The sequence below is a fragment of the Papaver somniferum genome, chromosome 10 (genome assembly GCF_003573695.1).
Source record: "Papaver somniferum cultivar HN1 chromosome 10, ASM357369v1, whole genome shotgun sequence".
NCBI classification, from domain to species: domain Eukaryota; kingdom Viridiplantae; phylum Streptophyta; class Magnoliopsida; order Ranunculales; family Papaveraceae; genus Papaver; species Papaver somniferum.
Genome location: NC_039367.1, coordinates 69,415,219 through 69,442,603, shown reverse-complemented (window position 1 = coordinate 69,442,603; position 27,385 = coordinate 69,415,219).

The window sequence follows — 27,385 nt, the reverse complement described above, 5'->3', positions numbered from 1 at the left end:
GATCGAAAAACTTGGGCCAGAAATCCGAGTTTGGAAGTAAACAGGGGACCGAGATATTTTAGAAGATTATGTTAATTACGGAAGTTGTGTGAAGATTGGGAGAAGATATTTGGGAAGATATTCTCTCATGATATTATACGAACAATTTAAGACAATCCAGAGACGCGTAGAAGAGTTAAACAGGGAAGAAAATCCCATATCCTGCATGAAATACAAAGAAAATATTCCCGACGTTAATGGAGATTTCTGGGAGTTATTGTGAAGATTTGAAGGCATTAAACAGTATATAAAGGCTCTTTGGGTCTACTAGAGAGGGTGTCGAGAGTTGGAGGTCGAGAGGATAGCTCAGGAGCAAGAAATCACGAGTTGATCAAACTCTGTTTCTGCTGCTGTTGCTGATGAAGAACACCAAGAACACGAAGAACAGACTGGCGTAAGCAGTCGTTAATCAACAGTGTCTGAGACGCACACTGGGGGGTCGCATTGCAGTCTCAACATCAGCAGCACTTTTCTCATATCGTTCCTTTTGTGACGCCTTATGTGGGTCGTACATTCACTGTTTTACTCATTTTTATCATTTTAATCAACTTTTGAGCAACAATTATGTATTTTGAGAACATGATTAATATGACGAGTTAAACCCCAACACTGGGCGATGGAGGAAGCCTTATTTCACACTTGGGTAATTATATTTAATTCTTTTCATGACTTTTGCATTAATTTTAATTGAAATTATGATTTAAATTAATTAGTTGTGATTTGATTTGATGGGTCATGCTTAGCTTAGATGATTTGATGTCCCATGCTTAACATTTACACCTAATATTTTGAGAATCTATCTTGGCAATAAATTAGAGTTGATATATTTAATATATTTTTCGAGCTATTATTGATAAAAGAATTATTATTTGAACCTTAAGAAATGAATTTGGCGGAATCCTAGTCCCAGTACCTCTCTACCAATTTGTCAATATTTTTGTATATAATTTTTATAAATCTAAAAATCCTTGACCTTCACAAGTCCGAGAGTTTGAACCTCATTACTACAACCCCCATTAAATCTATAATCATTTTGGCGCCGCCGACGTGGAATTGTGTTTAGGTAGAATTTTTTTTTTTTTTTAGATTTATTTTTCTTTGTTCTTTTTTACGTTCTTTGGGTATTTGTCTATGTGATACAGGTTTTGAGGCTTGGATCGAAAAGAAAAAGAAGAAGAAGAAGTTGTCAAAGATTTTTGGCGATTTCATAAAGACTAGGAGCAAAGCTTAAAGCAAAAAGAACGGAAAGAAGACGAAGGACTTTTTTTATTATTATTATTTTTTAGATACTTTTTTTATTAATTTTTTTTTTTAGAAACTGTAATTAAAGTTTTTATTTTTGGACATTTTTTTTTTTCCGGACATTGAACATTGGACATTATTTTTAAAACCCTACGGAAGGGTTATAAATTAAAAAAAAAATTAAATACAAATTGTTTGCAGGGAAGGACGACGATTACTATATCGTCTCGGCCCCTCGGGTTCGAACACTGACACCGGAGTCAGTGGCCCGAGTCGACTACAACGGTTCTTCGCCCGTCTGGTACGGGAGGTAAACTTCTAAACACCCGCGAATCTCCTGCAAGCGGGTTTACTGTTTGCCTTAAGGTGAATATATGCTGAGGACTTGAATACGACTGTTTTAAATTCCTAGTAAAGGGCAAGGCCTGGCCAATACAAGATAAGGGTTCGGTAGAGCTTAGTAGAGCTTTGATATCCAGGCCTCACCGCATTAGAAGGCGGTGCAGTCACGCATTCAACTCACAGAAACCATCATGAACTTTGAAGTGTGCTTAAAGAGCAACCAATATTTTTCGAACGAGTTTACTATTAAGCTCGTTACCCTATAGGTCTCGTTCTATTCAAAATTTTAGGCTTAGAATCGCGTTTGGTTTCGTTTTCCTAAGGCGGGCAAGAAGAGAACGGTGATGAATCCTTTTCAGGAGACGCCACCTGAGATGACGTTACGAGAATATATGTCTACAAATTCTCGTTATCAAGAGAGGTCTTCGGAAATGACTCTTGGTGAATATATGCGTGGGCAGCGATATATGGATACTCCAACTTTTATTGAGGAATCACCTCTAACGATATATGAGAAATATTATAAACATAGACCATGTAGTTGGGAACAAAGCTTGAGAATTCGTGAATATCAAAAATTATATTGTGATGATTATGAGGAGGAGGATGGTGATGATGATTATAATGATATTTCTAGTTCAAATCCAAATAATTTTAATAATTATTTACTTATTCAAAAGGACGAGGATTTGACTAGAAATACCCCCGTTTTAGACGATGATTACGAAACCGATGATGGTTTAGAGGAACCAGTTTATCTTGAGAGTACTGTTTTCGAGTCAAACGATTTAGAAATAATAGTCTTAGATGAACTCGTAGAGATTAGCGGGGATGAACCTGACTTAGAAAAATCAATCGCCCACTTTCAGGAATCTGATGACCTAGAAATTAGGGAGATTATGACCAGTCTACCTAGAGACGCCGAAAACTCTAAGTTTGGGGGTGATTATCATTCTCCATGTTCTTTAACTCTTACAAAAATCCCTCACGTGGGACTTGACATCAATGCCTCAACCATCTTACAAGACTATCTTCGTACTCGTTTTACCAAACTTAATAATATTCAACACGAGTCTCAACTGTTAGAAACCCATCCTCTGGTTGATGAGGTTAGATCAGGCAATAATACCAAGATTGACTTTGTTTTCCCACCAAAAACTTTTCTACCAATTGTGGGAACATATAAATTTCAGATGTGTCAATTATTAAGTTTTGAGACTAAACCTAATTACTTTAGGAGATTAGGGTCGACACATCTGTTTAAGGAAGACCACCACTCTCTTTGTGGTCAGCTGTGTAAGTCAAATCTGATTGACTTTAAGGATCCCCAGTTATTCAGGTTGTTATTATTTTTAATTGAGTTTTTCCAGACTTTTAAACCTGAACTGTTGGATCTTAGCTATGAGGAAGTGCATCCAATGAAAATATTCTATCAAGATCCTTTCATAGAACCTGAACCTGAACCACAATGGGACATAGGTATCTTAATCAGGAAACTAGATAAGGGTATGCAGTACATGTTCATTTTTTGGCTTGTTGCAGATTCCTTTTACTTGTGATAGCTCTATTTTGTTTCGATAACCCACAATTATTTCGTCTATTGCTATATGATTCGAGTTGACTAAACCTTTCCTACGTCTGGCTGAAGACTTTAAACTTAGCACTTCTTGGGAGGTAACCCAATCTCATGCAACACGGTAATATCCTTCCTTAACTCTTTTTGCTTCAAATGGTAACAATTTCTCCTTGTTCATGATTTTATTTTCATCTTTAGAACATTGAGGACAATGTTAGATTTAAGTTTGGGGGTATGGGAGAAACTTTTTAGTTGCAATAAATAAACTCCAGAGCCTAGAAATTTATGCGTATTTAGGATGGCACTAACCAATCTAAGTGGATGGAAGCATTTTGGTTGTAGGAGTTGAGGAACCAATCTGAATAGATGGAAACATCTAAAGAGTCTATTCATAAAAGCATAGAGCTCAGGTGTTAGAAATAACATGATAGTTTCACCATATTTCGTTGAGTCCTTTTCACTTCTATTTTTATTTTTTTCATTTTAAACTATGTTTCTCTAAGTGATTAGGTGGGGCACACGATTCAAGTTGTTACCACTGCTATGGTGAATTAGAGTGATTGAGTTACTATATATAAAAAAAAAAATTTAGACCGGACCAGTTAGACCAATCGGAATAAGTATTAACACTTGGATAGCAATATGCGTGTGTTCTACCTGTTTCCGTTGCCTAAGCAAGCGTGGAATGCAGGACCCGCGGGAACTATCGTGTAATCTGCTGACAAAAAGCATGCGCTTGGATCAAAAAGATCTATTCATGCCGTTAAGTTAAAAAAAAAAAAAAAAAGGTTATTGTTCTGTGTTGTCAACTGCTGGTTCCCTTGTATTTGCCAGTTTGTTGATCTAGATTTAAGTTATTGACCGCTGGTTCCCTTGTATATGCCAGTAGTGTTGATATTAGTCAGACCGGTATCTCATTCCATTAGGATAGGTTCATTTTAGAAGTGTCCTTCAGACAGATATGTGAAACATTGATCATTTGGTCAACATCAACACCATCTATGTTTTTCTATTTCCATCTCTTAATCTTTCCATGTGATTAGTTTGACTCCGAATATGATGTCCATAGTGCAACTATCTGAGTAGAGCTCTGTCACTTATATATGAATTTTAGTATGCTTGAGTGCAAACTCGTGTACATCAATTGGAATTTCGCATCAGGGTACTTCCTCTTGTAGTCAATAAGTATGCCAACCAAGGAGATTCTTTAGTGCCTTCCAAGGTTTGTTGTAGATAGCTAGGGTCTGGAGTATTAAGGTTTTGTGGGTATATCTCTTGTAATCCCTCCAGAGACTATAACTCGGCCACTAGGGCCACCTAGGGGTTTAAAGGCTTGTTGCATACGCTAAATGCAATCGACGATGCCTGCGACAGTGAGTTAGGATTTTATTTTCTATTTGTTTTGCTCGGGACTAGCAAATAATAAGTTTGGGGGTATTTGATAGACGCACTTATGTGTCTAATATAGCCCAATTGTATATATTGTTAGTACCCATTTTTGTACTTATGATGGTATTTTATTTATTTGTAGGTGTTTTTGGAAAAATAAGGTTTTGCGGCGAAAGTGACTGAATATGTGGCATTTGGACCTCTGTAAATAGTGAACCGGAAGTACCCCGAAAGTATGCCGGAAGCGCCCCAGAAATGCACCAGAAACGTCCCAGAAATGTCCCGGATGAACCCAGAAAAATTACTATTCCCCCCCCCCCCCCCAAAAAAAAGGATGTTTCCACCCCAGTTGCTAAAGGGACACCCAACAGTGGTTAGGGGGACACCCTTTCTTCACGATTCAAAAAATGGCGGGAAAATCTTATGCCATGCACACTTCACTGGAAGTTTAGGGTTCGATCCTGTGTGGGCTTTGAGCGAGATTCAATCGCTGGAAATGATTGGGATGGACCTAATATAGCCTAACAGGCTTGGTACAATGAATTGGATCGAAAAACTTGGGCCAGAAATCCGAGTTTGGAAGTAAACAGGGGACCGAGATATTTTAGAATTATTATGTTAATTACGGAAGCTGTGTGAAGATTGGGAGAAGATATTTGGGAAGATATTCTCTCAGGATATTATACGAACAATTTAAGACAATCCAGAGACGCGTAGAAGAGTTAAACAGGGAAGAAAATCCCATATCCTGCATGAAATACAAAGAAAATATTCCCGACGTTAATGGAGATTTCTGGGAGTTATTGTGAAGATTTGAAGGCATTAAACAGTATATAAAGGCTCTTTGGGTCTACTAGAGAGGGTGTCGAGAGTTGGAGGTCGAGAGGATAGCTCAGGAGCAAGAAATCACGAGTTGATCAAACTCTGTTTCTGCTGCTGCTGATGATGAAGAACACCAAGAACACGAAGAACAGACTGGCGTAAGAAGTCGTTAATCAACAGTGTCTGAGACGCACACTGGGGGGTCGCATTGCAGTCTCAACATCAGCAACACTTTTCTCATATCGTTCCTTTTGTGACGCCTTATGTGGGTCGTACATTCACTGTTTTACTCATTTTTATCATTTTAATCAACTTTTGAGCAACAATTATGTATTTTGAGAACATGATTAATATGACGAGTTAAACCCCAACACTGGGCGATGGAGGAAGCCTTATTTCACACTTGGGTAATTATATTTAATTCTTTTCATGACTTTTGCATTAATTTTAATTGAAATTATGATTTAAATTAATTAGTTGTGATTTGATTTGATGGGTCATGCTTAGCTTAGATGATTTGATGTCCCATGCTTAATATTTACACCTAATATTTTGAGAATCTATCTTGGCAATAAATTAGAGTTGATATATTTAATATATTTTTCGAGCTATTATTGATAAAAGAATTATTATTTGAACCTTAAGAAATGAATTTGGCGGAATCCTAGTCCCAGTACCTCTCTACCAATTTGTCAATATTTTGGTATATAATTTTTATAAATCTAAAAATCCTTCACCTTCACAAGTCCGAGAGTTTGAACCTCATTACTACAACCCCCATTAAATCTATAATCAACGCACAACCTGTATTATTTCAATTATATAAAATATAATGCAGAAAAGAAATAACACAGACACCAAAAATTTTGTTAACGAGGAAACCGCAAATACGGAAAAACCCCGAGACCTAGTCCAGATTGAATAAACATTGTATTAAGCCGCTACAGACACTAGCCTACTGCAAACTAACTTCAGACTGGACTATAGTTGAACCCCAATCAGTCTCCCACCGATCCAAGGTACAGTTGTACTCATATGCCTCTGATCCGAGCAGGATACTGCGCACTTGATTCCCTTAGCTGATCTCACCCACAACCAAGAGTTGTTGTAACCCAAAATCACAGACTTGATAATAAACAAATCTGTCTCACACAGAAAAGTCCATCAAAGGATAAATCTTTCTACCACAGATAAACCCTAGGTTTTGTTTCGTCTTTTGATATAAAATCAAGGTAACAGGAACCAATTGATAATCCGGTCTTATATTCCCGAAGAACAGCCTAAATTAATCAATCACCTCTCTACAATCCTTCCTGACTACACAAGCGGATTGTCGATGAATCACAAACAGTGAGACGAAGATGTTTGTGACTTCTTTATCTTGCCTATCGGAGAACTCTCACGATCTCAAGTAAATCAATCGATTGTACTCGTACGATAGAAGATGCAAGATCAGATCACACAACTACGATAAAGTAGTATCGGTCTGGCTTCATAATCCCAATGAAGTCTTTAATTCGTTAACCTGATTATAGAGAAGAAAATCAAAGGTTAATGGAGATCGACTCTAGCGGGTTCACTAGTAGCACGCAGACGTGTGGGGATTAGTTTTGCATAATGCTAGATGTCTCCTTTATATAGCCTTCAAATCAAGGTTATGCCTTAGTTACAAAGAAATTCTTATTCACCGTTAGATGAAAACCTGATTTAGATTCAAGCTAATATTTATCAACCGTTAGATCGAAAACTTAGCTTGTCACACACACTTGGGTGGACGTTTACTGGGTTCGTGAAAACCATGCCCAAACGTGTACGTGTATGTTGGTTTAACATAGTAACCCAAAAGGTTAACCATATGAGGATTTCATATTAACCTTGTTCTTCTTCACCATAGCTAGTTCAATTGACTCAAATGAACTAGTTAAAGAGTTGTTTAATTGCTATGAGATCTTATGTAACTACACAAGACACAATTGAAACAAAGATGATTTGATTCGATTGAATCGTCTCATGAACATTATATCCACGGCTTGCATAAAAAATTCCTTAGTAATTTTTATGTTTCATGTTCAAAGCACATCTTTAGATCATAACCTCTTAAGTTCACAAACAAGTTCGCGGACTTAAGTTAATCGGTTGAGTTTTCCAAACTCAATAGAAAGTCTCGGAAAGAGAACTTCCACCATTTCGCGGACTGGGTTCGCGGACTTAGCACACAAATGAGTTTTGGAAAATCCAGCAGAAATTCTCGGTCGAGAATTTTCGACAGTTCGCGGACTGAGTCTACGAACTAGGTTCGCGGACTTAGCAAGCCAATTCCATAATCCTCCCGATTTTTATTGATCAACAAAGTTCGAAAACTTCGGTTCAAGGAATACATGGTTATGTAATCTAAACTTTTATTTCAATCATTGAGACATTCTCAGAGGACGCTATGTATCCGTTATTCACAGACCGATTCACGTCAGAGCAATTCTCAAAGTGATTGAAACTTTTCATGACTTTCGTCACTAGGTGAAGATAAACTTGATCAAAGAGAAATGCTTTACCAACACACGATTTCGAGATAAAAGATAAGCAATGAATGCTCAGCTCGAAACATCAAATGCATATGATCTAGTCTATATAGCATACGACTTTTGTCTCATAAGAAGTAGGAGATAGAAGAGATAGACTTTTGAGTGATATATAAGTTCAAGTCTCCACATAACCTTTTGTTGATGAAGTTCCACGGTTCCTTGTATAGATCTTCGTTGTTGTATGATGAATCGCCATGAAGTCCTTGAGCTCAACTACATTTTTTTATTCTAGTCCGAGACTTATCTATGTAAGCTAGAAATCAAGACTTATAGTTTCGATCACTAACATTGACAAACATGATTGAGATAGCAACACATGTGAGGTTGACCGAGCTATGCTCTAACAATCTCCCCCTTTGTCAATTTGAGTGACAAAACTATTAATACATATGGAATACAAAAAAGATAAACTTTAGTGGCTCCTATTCCATAGTCTAATCTTCAACGTTCCTTGAAATCTTCGTCCTTCCAAGTACTCCAATGATCCCAAAGGTTGTAAGTTTAGCACCATCGTTGTTGAAGATCCGTAGCTATAACAATGAGAGAAATCGATATTCTCGATCATTATTATACAGTGTCATAGTATTATTATTATATAACATCAAAGTCCAATTATATCACGACTTTAATAATAATACTACGGTGATATGTATCACTCCCCCTTAGTCAATACTCCATCTCGATCATGGAAACCACTCCCCCTTACACAATGATCCGAAAACCATATGTATTTGTAGTGTGAACTACAATATTTCTCCCCCTTTTTGTCAATAAAATTTGCAAAGGTACAAGAATGGGATCATAATGAAATTTCCACAAGAGACATTTCATGACCAAAATAAAATTACATACCAACTTAATTTAGATGCAATCTAATAGACGAAGCTAGCAACATTCATCAAGGAGTTTTAAGATACAAGATAACCCCTATAAAATTCCACAGCCGCACTCCCCGCAAGATATTACCATTAAGCACAAGTTCAAAAGAACTCTCCCCCATTTGATGTCATTCCGGAGAGAACAACAAGAGCGACCTTAATTTCAAAAGAAAAGAAGGATTTTGAAACACTAAAGAGATACTAAAAGATAACAACAACAATCCTACAGAAACTGAACTGGAAGGTACCTACTGGGGTTTCAGACTCAATTGCCCAAAAGATAAGGATAAGCATATGGGCAAGAGTCAATGAAACGTTTTAATGAACCAAAACAACACCAGTAGATTGCCGCAAGTGTTGAAAAGTTGCAGTGTCTAAGGGTTTGGTGAGAATATCAGCCAATTGTTGTTCGGAAGGCACAAATTCCATACTGATGATACCATTTTCATAAAGATCACGAATAAAATGGTACCTTATGTCGATGTGCTTTGTTCTTGAGTGCTCAACAGGATTCTCAGTAATTCGAATCGCACTGGAGTTATCTCAAAAGATTTTCATTATCCCAGTATCAATTCCATAATCAACAAGCATCTGTTTCATCCATAGGAGTTGAGTACAACATGATCCGGCAGCAATATATTCTGCTTCACATGTAGACAGGGATTGAGAATTTTGCTTCTTGCTATGCCATGCTACAAGATTGAGACCTACATAGTAGAAGCCCCCTGATGTACTTTTTCTGTCTTCTACACAACCTTCCCAATCAGCATCAGAATAAGCAGAAAGATCAGCATTAGTATCAAAAGTGTACGAGAGACCATACCCAACAGTGTGATTTATATATCGTGTGATTCTCTTCGCACCTACAAGATGAGATTCTTTTGGATCCGCCTGAAACCTGGCACAACAACCAACACTGAAAGAAATTTCAGGTCTAGTAGCTGTAAGATACAAAAGGCTACCTATGATGGATCGATATAATTTTTGATCCACTTTTGCTCCTTTCTCATCCCTATGCAATTTACCAGTCGTAGGCATAGGAGTCAGCTTAGGAGATGACTTATCCAGACCAAATCTTGACACACAATTACGTGCGTACTTTTCTTGGGATAAGTAAATACCCTCTTTATGTTGTTGAATCTGTAATCCTAAGAAAAATTTTAACTCACCAACATTGCTCATTTCGAATTCTTTAGCAAGGGAGACTTGAAAATCTTTTGCAAATTTTTCAGAGCTTGATCCATAGATGATATCATCTACATAGATTTGAGAAATGACAACATCTTTCTCACTCCATTTGGTAAACAATGTTTTATCAGATCCTCCTCTTAAAAATCCTTTTCTAATAAGAGAGGTAGTGAGTTTCTCAAACCAAGCTCTTGGAGCTTGTTTCAATCCGTATAACGCATTTTTGAGCTTCATCACATGATCAGGGAAATCAGGGTTTTTGAACCCTTTAGGTTGAGCAACATAGGCTTCCTCTTTTAAAATTCCATTCAGAAATGCTGATTTTATGTCCATCTAAAACAACTTAATCGTGAGAAAGCAGGCATGGGCCAATAAAAGTCGAATGGACTCAAGACGTGCCACAGGAGCAAAGGTTTAGTCAAAATCGATTCCTTCAATTTGTGAATATCCTTGAGCGACAATTATAGCTTTATTTCTAACAATTGTGCCATACTCATCAGACTTGTTCTTGAATATTCATTTGGTACCAACAATATTGACATTTGAAGGACAAGGTACACGTTCCCAGACATCTTGTCTTTCAAATTGACTTAACTCTTCATGCATTTCATTCACCCAAAAGGGATCTTTTAGAGCTTCATAAATAGTCCTTGGTTCCACCTACGAAAGATAACAACCAAAATTGCATATATTTTGAAGTCGACCTCTTGTTTTGGCTGTAGAATCCCTTCCCCCAATAATGTTGTTGGGGTCATGATCCCTTTGAACCCAAAGATGTCGTGGAGGAACACGTACTTGTTCATCAGGAATGGCTTGATCACTGCTCTTCTCCTCGTCACTAGAAATGCCAGGATCAGTAACAGTTGGGATAACTTCAACTGATTCTGGAATTTCTTTGACTTTCTCAATTGTCTCTATTGGAGGAAATTCAGCAGGAGAACTATCTTGACGAAAGTTACTAATGTCGTCGATGATAACATTAGCAGATTCCATCATGACTTGAGTTCTGAGATTAAAAACTAGAAAACCACGACTATCAGAAGCGTAGCCAAGAAAGATTCCTTCGTCACTTTTGGTGTCGAATTTCCCTTTCTGTTCTCGATCTTTCAGAATATAGCACTTACTTCCAAAAACCCTGAGATAGTGTAGATTGGGTTTTCTTCCATACCATAACTCATAAGGTGTGTTAAGGGTTTTAGACCGCAAATACACACGGTTGATCAAGTAGCATGCTGTGAAGACAGCTTCTCCCCAAAATCTTAAAGGTAAGTTTTTGTTGTGGAGCATTACCCTGGCCATTTCCTGAATGTTCATATTCTTTCTTTCAGCAACTCCATTATCTTGAGGAGTAATTGGTGGTGAGTATTGTTGAATGATCCCCAGTTCGTCACATAATTCGAATACCTTGGTGTCTTTGAATTCAGTGCCACGATCGCTCCTAATTTTCTTTAGTTTGTGACCTTGTTCGTTATGGATTCTTTTAACAATAATCTTGAATTCACTCAGGGTTTCAGTCTTATGAAATAGTAATGCAACCCAAGTGAATATGGTGTAATCATCTACCATAACTAAAGCATACTTCTTACCGTAAACAAAGGCTTGTTGTTTTGGTCCAAAGAAATCCATATGAATTAAATCAAGTAGAGCTTTAGTGAGAATATCTCGTGATGATTTGTGGTGAACTTTCGTTTGCTTACCCTTTTGACAGGCACCACATACACCTTCAATCTTTGCATTGATTTTGGGAATGTCTCTAACAAGTTCTTTGTTAATGATCTTAGTTAGAAGGAGATAATTGATGTGACCAAAACGCTCATACCAAAGATGTGTAGATTCCTCCTTAGTCAAATTGCAGCGGTTGCTAAACTGAGTATCAAGAAGATAACAATTGTTTTTACCACGAGTTCCTTGAAAGATTACCTTCCCGGATTTGTCAACAATGTCACATCCATTTGCATTGAAGATAACTCGATGGCCCTTGTCGCAAATTTGACTAATAGAAAGAAGATTAGCAGTCATACCTTTAACGTATACCACATCATGGATTTCTGGAACACCGCGTAGCTTGATCGTTCCCTTTTTTCTAATACAGCAATAACTTTCATCTCCGAACGTTACATGACCTCCTTCGTAGTCAACCGATGATACAAACCAAGTGAGATCTCCTGTCATATGTCGACTACATCCATTATCAAGAAACCATTGAAAATTAGATGTAGATCTTAAAGCAAAGGCACCCATACTACTAGTACTTCTCGATTTAGAGTTTCCAGGTAAAGTTGTATGAACTTTTAGAGAGTCATACAGTTGTTTAGATTTCTTACAAAGATTACTTGCAACATTAAGACTCTTTTGAAAGGGCATACAAACTTGATGTATATGATCGGATGGACCACAACATGAGCCTATGCTTTGAAGATTGTCTGACTGGTTCCTTGTCGTATCAGTTTTCTCAACATCCTGACGTTGATTACTATCTGACTTATGACTTTTCATGAGAGAGGAACAACTGAGATTTTTCAACCTTTCAAGGGAAGTATTTCCGGATATCAAATCCTTAAGAATTGCAATTTCAGAAACAAGACCATTGTTGATCCGAATTTGTTCATCCAACCCTTTTTGAAGAGATATCAGTTTATCAGACCTTTTCTTGCGGTTGTTTTTCAAACCTGGTGAAGCGTTAATTGATACTTTATAATCCATAGAGTCAGATCTCTACAAACACGGACTTGTTAGGTCTTAAACGTGTTTGCCTGCTCTGATACCAATTAAAAAAGCGGGGGTCTAACAACACCACCCAATATTTCGATTAGCAATCTTTATGGACTAACTCCGAAATACTTTGCTAGAGAATCAACTAGACAGTCAGGCTCGATTTAGATAAAAGTATCTTAAGGAGTTAATATCTCTCTCTTGATTTGATTTTTACTCAAGCTAAAAACAATAGAGAGTCTTTATCAAATACAAGGAATACTTGGATGGTACCAAAAACCAATGTCCGAGGATCAATCAATATCAATCAACAACCAAAGGTTGGATTTCCAATTGATGATCACGAACGCACAACCTGTATTATATAAATTATATAAAATATAATGCGGAAAAGAAATAACTCAGACACCAGAAATTTTGTTAACGGGGAAACCGCAAATGCAGAAAAACCTCGGGACCTAGTCCATGTTGGATACACACAGTATTAAGCCGCTACAGACACTAGCCTACTGCAAACTAACTTCGGACTGGACTATAGTTGAACCCCAATCAGTTTCCCACCGATCAAAGGTACAGTTGTACTCCTACGCCTCTGATCCCAGCAGGATACTGCGCACTTGATTCCCTTAGCTGATCTCACCCACAACCAAGAGTTTCCGTAACCCAAAATCACAGACTTGATAATAAACAAATCTGTCTCACACAGAAAAGTTTATCAAAGGATAAATATGTCTCCCACAGATAAACCCTAGGTTTTGTTCCGTCTTTTGATATAAAATCAAGGTGAACAGGAACCAATTGATAATCTGGTCTTATTCCCGAAGAACAGCCTAGATTAATCAATCACCTCTCTACAATCCTTCCTGACTACACAAGCGGATTGTCAAGGAATCAAAAACAGTAAGACGAAGATGTTTATGACTTCTTTATCTTTCCTATCGGAGAACTCTCACGATCTCAAGTCAATCAATCGATTGTACTCGTACGATAGAAGATGCAAGATCATATCACACAACTACGATAAAGTAGTATCGGTCTGGCTTTACAATCCCAATGAAGTCTTTAAGTTGTTAACCTGATTTTAGAGAAGAGAATCAAAGGTTAATGGAGATCGACTCTAGAGGGCGCACTAGTAGCACATATACGTGTGGGGATTAGTTTTGCACAATGCTAGATGTCTCCTTTATATAGCCTTCAAATCAGGGTTTTTCCTTAGTTACAAAGCAATCCTTATTCACCGTTAGATGAAAACCTGATTTAGATTCAAGCTAATATTTCTCAACCGTTAGATCGAAAACTTAGCTTGTCACACACACTTAGGTAGACGTTTACTGGGTTCGTGAAAACCATGCCCAAACGTGTACGTGTATGTTGGTTCAACATAGTAACCCAAAAGGTTAACCATATGAGCATTTCATATTAACCTTATTCTTCTTCACCATAACTAGTTCAATTGACTCAGATGAACTAGTTAAAGAGTTGTTCAATCGCTATGAGATCTTATGTAACTACACAAGACACAATTGAAACAAAGATGATTCGATTCGATTGAATCGGCTCATGAACATTATATCCACGGTTTGCATAAAGCATTCCTTAGTAATTTAGTGTTTCATGTTCAGAGCACATCTTTAGATCATAACCTCTTAAGTTCACAAACAAGTTCGCGGACTTAAGTTAATCGGTTGAGTTTTCCAAACTCAACAGAAATTCTCGGAAAGAGAACTTCCGCTAGTTCGCGGACTAGGTTGGCGGACTGAGTTCTCGGACTTAGCACACAAACGAGTTTTGGAAAATCCAGCAGAAATTCTCGGTCGAGAACTTCCGACAGTTCGCGGACTTGGCAAGCCAATTCCACAATCCTCCCGATTTCTCTTGATCAACAAAGTTCGAAAAATTCGGTTCAAGGAATACATGGTTATGTAATCTAAACTCTTATTTCAATCATTGAGACATTCTCAGAGGACGATATGTAGCCATTATTCATAGACCGATTCACGTCAGAGCAATTCTCAAAGTGATTGAAACTTTTTATGACTTTCGTCACTAGGTGAAGATAAACTTGATCAAAGCGAAACGCTTTACCAACACCCGATTTCGAGATAAAAGATAAGCAATGAATGCTCAGCTCGAAACATCAAATGTGTATGATCTAGTCTATATAGAAGAGATAGACTTTTGAGTGATAGATAAGTTCAAGTCTCCACATACCTTTTTATTGATGAAGTTCCACGGTTCCTTGTATAGATCTTCGTCGTTGTATGATGAATCTCCATGAAGTCCTTGATCTCAACTACACTTTTCTATCCTAGTCCGAGACTTAGCTATGTAGGCTAGAAATCAAGACTTATAGTTTTGATCACTAACATTGACAAACATGATTGAGATAGCAACGCATGCGAGGTTGACCGAGCTATGCTCTAACAAGATTGACAATAACCTTCTTCTGTTGTTGTTGGAGTTGACGAATTGTGAATGAAATCCTTTATTGAAATTGAATCAATAGATGTTTCTTCCAACTTTTGATCGAGTTCTTTCTCTAAAAGAGTCACCTCCTTCAACACAGATCTAATTAATTCAAAACTTTCAGCTGAATTAGATTTCCATTCCTCATCAACAGATTCACCCACATACAACCTATACTCCAATAATAGTAGGGTCTTGGTCTCTGCTGCTAAGATTTCCTTGCATCTGGATAAAATCACTGGAGATAGGTTATTCTTCAAAGCCTTTGATGCTACTTCTTGAGCATGAATAACAACAGATAATTACTTATCCAAATCCACCAACTCGAGTTTGGTTTTCACCATGATAGTCAGGTCACTCAGAATCGAGTGCTCTGATACCATTCGTAATGATCTACACTACAAATTAGCATAGAAACAACTCAGAATATCTAAGGATGGAGATTGGACTGGGGAAACATAAATTGGAGAGTGAAAAGCAAACTTTAGATTAATTCTTCTTCATGTCTCACACAGAGACGAGTACAGACTATAACCACTCCCTCACAGGAATAACGTGCACACGCGCACGTGTGGTTGACACACTTCGACTAACGGTTATCTAACACCGTTAACACTATCTAACAGAACTATTGGGGTTCCCTTAACACACAAGGGGTGCCCAATACATAAACAGAAATGGAAGGTTTATGACAGTCAAGTACAAACACAAGATGAGACATGTCAAGAGACTTCAAAGAAGAGAAAATCGCCTAGCAAACAAGCTCAAACTTGTTCAAAAAACTGTTGAGGTATGTAAGACTTTATACTCTTCAAAGAAGTTGGTTTCCAAAGATAGGTCAAGACCATTAGAGAAAAGAGTATGGTCTAAAAAATTTGATAGACAAGGTTCTATGAATTCCTTTCAAATAGGGGATGGTGGACAAATTGTTGTTCACCACAGCACAACTTGATTGTGTTGTTTTAGTGCATCTTGTCTCATGTGCCTGATCAAAAACAGACAAGATTGTGCACACCTCAGGCTTTAATAAAAAAAATAGTTTTTTTCTTTTTAGTTTGCTTTTGCTTTGATTTGCAAATTTGGAATTCGTTCTTTTTCAATTGATATTGGAAGAGACTTCTCTGTGTACTCAACTAAAGAGGGTTATTCTCGATAATTGTACTCTCTCTAGGGTTGTGAATTGTGCATGCATGAACCTGTGTTGTTTAAGGTTCCGTGACCCTACAACCTTTTTCCTTCTCTGAAACTCTTTTCATCTTAAGACTGAATGTTGAGTTTAAATTGTGATTTCCTCTCACAAACCCATACACGTATGGCGACTCCGAGCATCATGTGTTCTGATGGAAAGATGTTAATATGATTGTTAAGCCATCAATCATGAAGGAAAAAGAAAAATCTTCGTTACCTCCAACTTTGAAGAGAAAAAAAAGGAATGTGAGGAAGCAAAGAGTTTTTCCTTCAAATTCTCAAAAGTTTTCTGATGTTCTTGAAGAGTTGACGGAAGTAAGGAAGGAGATTCAGCAAATAAAGGCTTTTGTTATGAGAACTCTCGAAATTCAGAAGGCCCTGGTTCGACATCATCAGCCTAGAAGGTTCGTTGGAATTGACTCCTTTCTCCATGAACCTTATGTTCCCATGGTTGTTGACGACAAGGAGTTCGGGGACGATAAAGAATTCTTCAGAGGTCTCAATGTCTAGTAAATCTTCTTTTTATGTTTTTAGAAGAATAACTAGGGTTTGGAATAGCCATTATTGTGAGTACACATATCTATGTCCAACGATTTTTATCTTCAATATTTTTAGATTTATTTATTTAAATTCTAAGTTTTTGGAAGATGATTTTTGCAATTTTAATATTTATGATTTTATATATTGCAAATTGTTATGGGATATGTTGTTTACGTCCGTGAACCTGTGATTGTCTCATACTTGTTCAAAAGTTATCTCTATTATGTCGGTATGAAAGTATTGATAGAAGATAGAATGAACTTTTGACATTACAAAAGTTAAAGCCTTTTATGTCATTGTTTTGATGGAAGAAAGGATAAAACTTTTGTTTACAAGGATTAAGTCTATTGTATGTTATTGTGTAAATAGTGATGGAAAATAGAATGGATCCTTGTCTATTCCGCAGTATTGGTCAATCTCCAATCCACACCTTTGTGCATATACTGTGTTGCTTCGTAAGGTTCCTTATGTTTGAGCATGACCAACTAAATTGATCATTCTCTTTTGGTTATTTAGTTGTTGCTCAGTAAGTTCTCTTATGTCGAGCATGACCAGTTGAATTGGTCACATTGTGGTTAATTTGTTGTGTATTCCAATTAAATTAATCGTGGGTTTTCTTGTGATTAATTTGGTTGTATTTTTTCGATTGGATTAATCATGAATTCTTTGGTGGATAATTCAATTGAGTATTTTGGATGCAAAGTCATGTTTTCATGTGATTTGGTTATGTCCAAAGAAATCCTTCTTTTCTCGTGAAAGTAAGGTCGTCTTTGTTGTTCTTTTGGGAATGACATTTTATGGGGGAGACTTCATTTTGAACTTGTGCTTAATTACCAAATCTTTGTGGGGAGTGCGGCTGTGGAATATTATAGGGGTTATCTTGTATCTTTATAAACTCCTTGATGAATGCATTTAGCTTCGGCTTTATGATGGCATCTAAATAAGTTGATATAGTATTCTCTTTTGGTCATGAAGTATCTATATGAAAATTTCATGAGGATCCCAATAGTTTTCGTACCTTTTCCAATTTATATTGACAAAAAAGGGGAGAATTAATGTGTAGTATGATACTACAAATACATATGGTTTACGTATGGTTATGTAATGTTGATATGAAGTATTGACTAAGGGGGAGTGCTACATATCACCATAGTATTGTTGTCAAAGTTGTGATATAATTGAACTTTGATGTTGTGTAATAATACTATTACACTGTACAACAATGATTGAGAGCATTTGTTTTCTCATTGTTATCGATACGGATCTTCAACAACTATGATGTTGAACTTACAACCTTTAGGATAATGGAGTACTTGGAAGTGACGAATATTTCGAGTCGCGTTGAAGATGGCAAGGATATCAAGCATTTGGATGAGAAGCTATAATTTTTATTATTTCGTAATCCATATGTATTGATAGTTTTGTCACTAAAATTGACAAAGGGGGAGATTGTTAGAGCACTGCTCGATCAAATTCGCATGCGTTCAAGCATGTTTGTCAATGTCAATGATTAAAACTATAAGTCTTTATTTCTAGCCTATTTATAGATGTATCAGACTAGGACATAGTTTGTGTAGTTGAGTTTAGACTTCACGGCGCTTATCACTTGAAAACGAATAACTACTAAGGAGAGCTTGTGGAACTTCATCGACAAAAGGTATGTGGAGACTTAAACTCATCTATCACTTGGAAAGTATATTTCTATTTTGTCTCCTATATTGAGACATAAGTCGTGTTACTATATAGTTTTCTCTATATACATTTGAGATTTCGAGCTGAGTATATCTCGCTTTCATATTTCTCGAAATATGTGTTCGCAAGCTTTCACTTCGACCAAGTTCATCTTATATCATGAGAAAATTTCCGAGTAACATCTTACATGGTTTGTGTGATACAATCATTTGGTGTAAGACTTGGAATGTTTCGATAATGATTATTTCAATATCTTGGAAATTGCTTTGATGCTAATAGTGTGTGAAAATGGCTATTGTCATTATAGAAGAATGTTTCAATGATTGAAATAAAGAGTTGACAATGTAACCATCTTTGGATATAAGCATATATAGTGTGTTCACACATTGGTGTATAAATCCATAAATCGGGAACCAAGTGTATGCATATGTGTGTATACCAATTTGGTGAAGGAGACAAGATAAGTATGTGTACCCGTACGCATACTAGTAGAAGTTTTCGAACCGAAAATATCTGCTGAGTTTGGGAATTACAAACTCCTAAACTAGTCACCTTAAATATGCGTACCCATACGCATAATGGGGGAAGTTTTCGAACCGAAAATTTCTGCTGAGTTTGGAAACTAAACAAACTCAAATCTGGTTGCTTAAGTACGCGTACTTAAGTTGGTTACTTTGTCAAATCGGTCAGTTCATGGAATTAAGCATTTTAATCATAAGGAATGCAATCTTTCCAAACTGTGGCTATAATGTTCATGATTGATTCAAGTGAATCAAACCGATTTGGTTTCAATTGTGTTTTCAATAGAAATTGAACAAATCTTTAACTAGTTTCATTTGAGTCATTTGAACTAGTTGTGGTTGAGATGAATAAGGTTGATATGAGAGTACTCATATGGCTAATCTCGGTTAACTATTTGTGAACCAACATGGTGTACACGTTTAGGTACGGTTACATAAACCTAAATGAGGGTACATTTCATTTGTGTGTAACAAGATAAGTTCGATCTAACGGTTGAAAGATATTAGCTTGGTTGAATCAGGTTTTTCATCTAACGGTGATTATTGAATGCTTTGTTACCAAGGTAACTTGGATTGCAAACCCTGAATTGAAAACTATATAAAGGAGAACTCTAGCAACTGGGAAACCTAATCCCCACACCTCATGTGTGTTACTAGTTGCATAACTAGAGTCGATTCTCCTTTAACCTTAGGTTTCTTCTCGATACCTTGTAGGTTAACGACTTGAAGACTTCATTGGGATTGTGAAGCCAGACCCAACTATTATCTTTGTAGTTGCGTGATATGATCTTGTTTTTTCTATCGTGTTGAGTACAATTGAAATAATTGGCTCGAGATTTTATATCTCCAATAGGCAACATAGAAAAGTAATCACAAATACTTTGTCTCATCGTTTGTAATTCCACAATAACTTGTTTCACTAGTCGATTAAGTTTATTGTGAGGTGATTGATAATACTAGGTTGTTCTTCGGGAATATAAGTCTGGTTTATCAATTGGTTCATGTTCACCTTGATTTATCGAAAGACGGAACAAAAAATCTAGGTTATTTCTGTGGGGGACATATTTATTCAATCCTATAGACTTTTCTGTGTGAGACGGATTTATTTATCAAGTCTTCGACTTTGGGTCGTAGCAACTCTTAGTTGTAGGTGAGATCAGCTAAGGAAATCAAGTGCATAGTATCCTGCTGGGATCAGAGACATAAGGAGCGCAATTTTACCTTGAATTAGTGTGAGATTGATTAGGGTTCAACTACAGTCCAGTCCGAAGTTAATTGGTAGTAGGCTAGTGTCTGTAGCGGCTTAATACAGTGTGGTGTTCAAACTGGACTAGTGTCAGAGCATTGCTCGGTCGAACTCGCATGTGTTGCTATCTCAAGCATTTTTGTCAATGTTAGTGATCAAAACTATAAGTCTTGATTTCTAGTATACTATAGCTAAGGTCTCAGACTAGGATAGAAAGTGTAGTTGAGCTCAAGAACTCCATGGCAATCATCATACAAGACGAAGGACTACTCTAGGAACCGCTGGATCTTCATCGACTAAAAGGTATGTGGAGACTTGAACTTATCTATCACTCAAAAGTCTATTTATCTCCTATCTTGAGACAAAAGTCATTTTGCTATATAGACTTAGATTATACACATTTGCTATTTCGAGCCGAGTTTATCTCGCCTATCTATTTCTCGAAATATGTGTTGGTAAGCTTTCGCTTTAGCCAAGTTCATCTTTACCTAGTGACGAAAGTCATGACAAGTTTCAATCACTTTGAAAATTTCTTACTTTGGCGAAAAATAGTTTGTGAATAACAATTATAGAATAGCAACGTCCTCTAAGAATGTTTCAATGATTGAAATGAGAGTTTAGATAATATAACCATTGGAGGATATAAGCATTGTTGTGGAAACACATATATGTATAGGTCCTTATTCCTTGAACCTAATAGTGGCGTGAGCTCAGTCTGCAAAGTCAGTCCGCGAACTGGCGGAAATTCTCGACCCGAGAAATTCTGCTGGAGTTTGTGAACTCCGTCCGGAAACTTAAGTCCACGAACCCAGTCCGCGAACTTGAGTAGGTTATATCTAAAAACGATGTTTGTGAATTTATTCTTATATAACCCAAGGAATGCAAATTGCAAACCGTGGCTATATAGTTCATGAACCGATTTGAGTGAATCAAATCGTTTTTGCTTCGATTGTGTCTTGTGTAGTTACATAAGATTTCCTTGCAATTGAACAACTCTCTAACTAGTTCATTTGGGTCACTTGAACTAGTTATGGTGAAGAAGAATATGGTTGATATGAAAGTGACCATATGGCTAACCATTTGGTTGACTATTGTTGAACCAACAAATGTACATGTTTGGGTACGGTTACACAAGCCTAGAAACGTGCATTTCATTTGTGTGTAACAAGCTAGTTTTTGATCTAACGGTTGAAAGATATTAGCTTGAATCTAATCAGGTTTTCATCTAACGGCGAATATTGAATGCTTTGTTACCAAGATAACATTAATTGCAAACCCTGATTTGAAAGACTATATAAGGGAGAACTTTAGTAACTGGGAAACCTAATCCCCACACCTTCTGTGTAATACTAGTTGTGCTAAGCTAGAGTTGATTCTCCTTTAACCTTTGGTTTCTTCTTCTAAACCAGGTTAATGACTTAAAGTTTTAATTGGGATTGTGAAGCCAGACAGATACTACTTTCTCGTAGTTGCGTGATCTGATCTTGCTGATTCTATCGTGTTGAGTACAATCGTAACGATTGGATTGAGATTAATATCTCTGATAGGCAAGATACAAAAGTAATCACAAACATCTTCGTCTCATCGTTTGTGATTCCACAATATCTTCTTTCGCCGCGTCGATTAAAATTATTGTGAAGTGATTGATAATACTAGGCTGTTCTTCGGGAATATAAGTCCGGGTTATCAATTGGTTTCCTATTCACCTTGATTTATCAAAAGACGGAACAAAAACTTGTAGGTATTTCTGTGGGAGACAGATTTATCTACTCCTGTAGACTTATGTGTGTGATACATATTTTTTTATTAAAGTCTTCGACTTTGGGTCGTAGCAACTCTTAGTTGTGGGTGAGATCAACTAAGGGAATCAAGTGCGTAGTATCCTGCTAGGATCAGAGACGTAGGAGCATAACTGTACCTTGGATCAGTGTGATATTGATTGGGGTTCAATTAAAGTCCAGACCGAAGTTAATTTGGAGTAGGCTAATGTCTGTAGCGGCTTAATACAGTGTGTGTTCAAACTGGACTAGGTACCGGGATTTTTCTGCATTTGCGGTTTCCTCGTTAACAAAATTCTGGTGTCTGTGTTATTTCTTTTCCGCATTATATTTTGTTATATAATTGAAATATCATAGGTTGTGCGTTGATCAATCAATTACAATATCCGACCTTTTTGGTTGTTTATTTAAATTGATTGACACTTGTATATTGGTCTTTGGTACCATCCAAGTTATCTCTCTATTATTTGATAAAGACTCGCAGATTTCTGTTTGCTTGAGTAAGGATCAAATCGAGAGATTGAGATATAAACTCTTTGATATACTTTTTATCGAGATTGAGTCTGACTATCTGGTTGATTCTCTAGAAAGTATATTGGAGTTTGTCCATACAGATTGCTAAGCGAATTATTGGGTGTGGTTGTTGTACCCCCGATTTTTCAATTGGTATCAGAGCAGGCAAACACTCTAAACCTAATAAGTTTGTGTTTTTTCGTTCCTTAAAAATTGTCCCATGGGAAATTTCTTTGGAAAACTTGCTCTTGGCATCTGTAACGCACGCCAGAAGTCCTTAAAGATTGATCTAAGGATTATTATGGTTAAAACCTCCGGGTTCACATGATAATCTCATTTCATCTAAAAAGGAAAATTTAGATGATGAGAACCAATCTAAAGGAAAAAATAAGAAGAAGGAAAGATTGAGGAAACGTTCGTCACGCTCAAGGATATGGACCCTCACTAGATTAACTCTTGATCTCTTTGAGGAATACTATCGTAATGGATCGATTGATAAAGATTTATTTAGAGCATTCGAAGGCGTTTTTAAACTCTTAGAAAAACTTAATTCTGTTAAGTCTAAGAATCCTTCCGAAAAAGGTTTTGTACATGTTAAACCATCGAATAATATTGTACAGCCTAGGAATTGGAAGAATTTTCCTTCTAGCCAAATCAAACGAAGGATAGAAAGCTCTGACTGCCCTGATTATCATCATTACGTTGATTATATCACGGGGACTGTTTACACATATCAACCAGAAATGTTGCATGAGAATTCCTCTGCACATTATGCCTCTTGGCACTACACCATTTGTATATATCTTAGAATGAGGCAAAAAAATGTTTGAGTTGTATACAGTTTTGTTATTCTCTTTTCGAATACCAAACAAAGCTTTTCACTGCATCCATCGTCTCTCACAAAAGTGTGTTGTCATGGGATGCATAACCTTTGATGTGCAAACGGCTAAGAAAATCCCACTTTCTTTGTGTGAGTCGCGGTTCACAAACGGGTCCAAGCCCATTATTGGTCTTATAAAGAAGAAGTTCGCGCACCCTCTTCTTCATCACCCGTCCGCGTACGTGAACCTCTAGGGTTTGTGTGTTCCTTCCATTGAAGCCTCTTTGGAGAAATTGAAAGAAAGGGTGTTCAAGATTCACTGCAATCAAGTAATTCCTCTTGTTCCTTTCAATTTCTTAGATCTCATGATGAATTTTAAGGGCTCAAAAAGAAGCTCCAAAAGCTCAAATACCTCTAGCATGGATTTTCCTTGTGACCAAAATTCTCTTAGGATTAGGTTTGTGGATGATTTTTGTGCTAGAATTTTTGAAAAGATTTCATCTATAGGTTTTATCCTAGAAAAGAAATTGGATCTATCTAGTGGGCATGAAGAGGATTTAGCTTACTTTAAAAAATTCAAGCTTGGAAATATCTTTGCTGGTCATGGTCAAGGATTTGATTCTCTCACAAGAATTTTCTATGCCAACATTCATAATGTTGATCTTAATAAGATGGAATTCAAATACATGATAAATAGAAAAGGATTTCTTGTTGATAGAGAATTAATTTCAAAGATTACCAATATTCTGTTGGGAAACGTGCGTCTTCCTAGACCAAGTGATGAACGTCCATCATGTGATGAAATCTCTCTTGGGCTTTGTGGAAAGAAGGTTGATTGGAATCAAGGAAAGTTTCATACTAATGATCTTAGTATTGCATTGGTGGCATTTGGAAAACTTGATATCTCGAATCTTTGTCCCTCCACAATTGAGAATTCTTGGTGGAGTCATGAGTTTGCGGAATTGGTCTATTTCCTTGAATCGGGTGTTCAAAGTCTTGATATTTGTGGTTTTATCATCTTTCAAATGACTTAGATGACTTCACCCATCAAGATGTTAGGTTACCCTTGCTTGATTGGTCAAATTTGTTGTGATCGTGGTTTTGATCCAATTGGCAACTCTCTCGGGGTTCCCAAACCGGTTCGTTCATGTACCTTCAGACGCATAAGGGAGAATGTGTGCAAAAGACAAAGAGATGCTTCACTTAACGATTGTGACCCTACCACCTTGAGCCTTATTCAAAAAATTCACAAGGGCGTGTGTAAGGTCGATTCAAGGGTGAAGTGTGTGCAAGAACAATTGTCATTGGTTGCAACTAAGTTTCCCGAGCTCAAGGAAGAGTTGAACACAATTCAAGCATCTTGGAGTATTTCCGATGAGGAAGACAATGAGTAAAAGATGATCTTTTTTTTTCCTAGTAAATATTCTATTTTTCTTGTTTTGTTTATAAGAATAACTAGAGTTTGGAATAGCCATTATTGTGATTACACATAGCTATGTCCAATGTTTTCATCTTCATGTTTTTAGATTTATTGGTTTAAATTCTAAAATTGTTTGGAAGATGATTTTTGCAGTATTAATCTTTATGGTTTTGTATATTGCAATATTATTATGGGATATGTGTGTTTGCGTCCGTGAACTATGATTGTCCCATACCTTGTCAAAAGTAAAGTCTTTCGTATGTCGATATGCATGTATTGATAAAAGAATGAATAGACTTTTGACATATACAAAAGTTAAGCATATTATTCAATTATTGATGGAAGATAGGTTAAAATCTTTTGTTTGCAAGGATTATGTCTATTGAATGTCGTCATGCGAATAGTGATGGAAAATAGAATGAATCCTTGTGTATTCCGCAGTATTGATCTTCCCTGATCCATATTTTATGTGTTACTGTGAGGCTCCGTAAAGTGTCTTATGTTGAGCACTAAACGGTCAAGTTGATTATTTTTATGATTAGCTTAGTTTTTGTTCCATGAGGTACTTTATGTCGAGCATATTCAACTAAATTAATCATCTTGTTTGGTTATTTAGTTGTTGCTCCGTAAGTTTTCTTATGCCGAGCATGACCAATTAAATTGATTATTCTTGTGATTAGTTTGGTTGTGTATTTCGATTAGATTAATTATGGGTTCTCTTGTGATTAATCTAATTGTATATTTTTGAGTCTTCATAAGTTCACTTATGTTGAGCATTTTCGATTAAATTAATCATGGATTCTCTTGTGGTTAATTTAATTGAGTATTTTGGATTCAAATTCATACTTGTATGTGATTTGTTATGTCCAAAGAAATCCTTCTTTTCTTTCTTGAAATTAAGGTCGCTCTTGTTGTTCTTTCGGGAATGACATATTATGGGGGAGAATTCTTAATTGAACTTGTGCTTAATTGCCAAACCTTTGTGGGGAGTGCGGCTGTGGAATATTATAGGGGTTTTATCTTGTATCTTTATAAACTCCTTGATGAATGCATTTAGCTTCGGCTTTCTGATTGCATCTAAATAAGTTGATATTTTTGCTTTCTTTTGGTGATGAAATGTCTCTTTCGGAAATTTCATTAGGATCCCGTTCTTGTACCTTTGCCAATTTTATTGACAAAAAGGGGGAGAATTAATATGTAGTTCACACTACATATACATATGGTTTTCGGATCATTATGTAAGGGGAGTGGATTCCATGTGAGATGGAGTATTTACTAAGGGGGAGTGATACATATCACCATAGTATTGTTGTTGAAGTTGTGATACAATTGAACTTTGACGCTGTGTAATGATATTATGACACTGTATAAAAATGATTGAAAACTCTTGTTTTCTCGTTGTTATAGCTACGGATTTTCTACAACGATGATGCTGAACTTACAACCTTTGGGATCATTGGAGTACTTGGAAGTGACGAATATTTCAAGTAATGTTGAAGATTAGACATGTGAAATAGGAGCTATAAAAGTTAATTTATTTATTTATTTTTTGTATTCCATATGTATTGATAGTTTTTTCACTAAAATTAACAAAGGGGGAGATTGTTAGAGCATTGCTCGGTCGAACTCGCATGCGTTGCTATCTCAAGCATGTTTGTCAATGTTAGTGATCAAAACTATAAGTCTTGATTTCTAGTCTACTATAGCTAAGGTCTCGGACTAGGATAGGAAGTGTAGTTGAGCTCAAGAACTCCATGGCAATCATCATACAAGACGAAGGACTACTCAAGGAATCGGTGGATCTTCATCGACTAAAAGGTATGTGGAGACTTGAACTTATCTATCACTAAAAATTCTATTTATCTCCTATCTTGAGACAAAAGTCGAATTGCTATATAAACTTAGATTATACACATTTGCTATTTCGAGCCGAGTTTATCTTGCCTATCTATTTCTCGAAATATGTGTTGGTAAGCTTTCGCTTTAGACAAGTTCATATTTACCTAGTGACGAAAGTCATGACAAGTTTCAATCAATTTGAAAATTGCTTACTTTGACGAAAAATAGTTTGTGAATAACAACTATAGAATATCAACGTCCTCTAAGAATGTTTCAATGGTTGAAATGATTTTAGATAATATAACCATTGGAGGATATAAGAATTGTTGTGGAAACACGTATATGTATAAGTCCTTATTCCTTGAACCGAAGTTTGCGAACTTTGTTGATCAAGAGAACCGGAATAGTGGCGTGAGCTCAGTCCGCGAACTGGCGGAAGTACTCGACCCGAGAAATTCTGCTGGAGTTTGTGAACTCCGTCCGGGAACTTAAGTTTGCGAACCCATTCCGCGAACTTGAGTAGGTTATATCTAAAAGCGATGTTTGTGAACTTATTCTTATATAATCTAAGAAATGCAAATTGCAAACTGTGGCT